The sequence below is a fragment of the Pseudophryne corroboree genome, chromosome 7 (assembly GCF_028390025.1).
Source record: "Pseudophryne corroboree isolate aPseCor3 chromosome 7, aPseCor3.hap2, whole genome shotgun sequence".
Classification (NCBI taxonomy): Eukaryota; Metazoa; Chordata; class Amphibia; order Anura; family Myobatrachidae; genus Pseudophryne; species Pseudophryne corroboree.
Genome location: NC_086450.1, coordinates 477,045,216 through 477,046,761, shown reverse-complemented (window position 1 = coordinate 477,046,761; position 1,546 = coordinate 477,045,216).

The following is a 1,546-nucleotide window of genomic DNA, read 5'->3' as shown; positions in this document are numbered from 1 at the left end:
GATTTGTGAGAAAAAAACTGGTATTATCCCTCATGCTCAGACTCTCTTTTGCACATCATAAATATACTACGTGGGTGTATTGCCCAATTAGGAAGGAGTAGGTGAGGTTTTATTGCCAGCAGGTTAGCCTCCTAATATTTATTAGTGTGCCATATAGACTGATAAAGTCAAACTCAAAGGCATGGTCCCCAAGCCATAAACTTGCACCTACTATCTGGCCATATATATATATATATATATATATATACGCAGCGGTTAGGTTCGGCACTCAGTAGGGTATGAGACGTGGTACTTGCTGCGGTGCCCTCTGTGATCTGTGGCAAGATCCAATAGAGAGAAGCAGGAATCAGCTGCACTCAGCAGGCGGAGTATCAGGTTAAAACGTCTTTAATGTGGTCCTACGCCATTTCGGGGCGAGTGACGCTGATTCCTGCTTCTCTCTCTCTCTCTATATATATATATATATATATATATATATATATATATATATATATATATAAATATATATACGTCCACAACAGCTAGCACTCCAATGAAACATGCAACTTCCTCCGTGCCTGAACAGATACATACAACTGATCCAAGAACGAATGGCACTGGAGACTTTTCATAAACGCAACCAACAGGTATTCACAGGCAGCAGCCATTTCAGGGCATCCGCCCCTTCCTCAGGCCTCACAAAAATGACAGAACAAAGGCATAAGTGCTCTTATCCTTCTATATACCCCCGAGCCATCCGGCCGCAGAGTCCGCTCCACAGGTCCCCCAACTTTCGGCTGCGGTACCGCTGCATACTTCCACTGTCTGCATCACTGTCTCCATGGTGATGTGCGGCTTGCGTATAACCTCCAGGCTCCTGAGTACGGAGCACAGCGTCCGCTGCTCCAGGAGGGGAGATCATCATGGGGACACATGGCCAGGGCTCCTCCTATAATGCATAGCCATATACATAAGTCACAAATAATGAACAACATATATGACAAGTACATTGAATAAAAAAGTTAAAAACATCAACATACCAATAACAATACAATACACTACATTCTCCCCATGCGGGGGCAATGTACACAAAATTAATAAGACATGAAAATACTACCCAAGACTATGTAGTCCGAATGCGCCAGGCTATATAAACCACCCGCCTAGACTCCTCGCCTCTGCAATACAGATATATTGCAACCCTCAATCAATAAATTTAGGAGAAAAAATGTATTAATTGAAATTGATGAAAACTCACTAGTTTAGAATACATACCAGTTAATTTTATCATTAAGACCCCGGGGCAATAAGGTATCCAACCTCAAGATGCACGAGTCTCTTATTCCAACAAAATTTTGTCCCTGTCTCCCCCTCTTAATGTTAATTGCACATGTTCAGTTCCAAAATATTTAAAAGAATTCAATGTGTGACCGGCTAGTTTAAAATGTCAGGCGACCGGTTGGTCTACAGGCTAACCCTCTAATGTTAATTTGATGGTCGAACGATGAGCAGCCATGCATTTACAAAAGTTTCGAGTGGTATTCCCGATATAGAACAAACCACATGT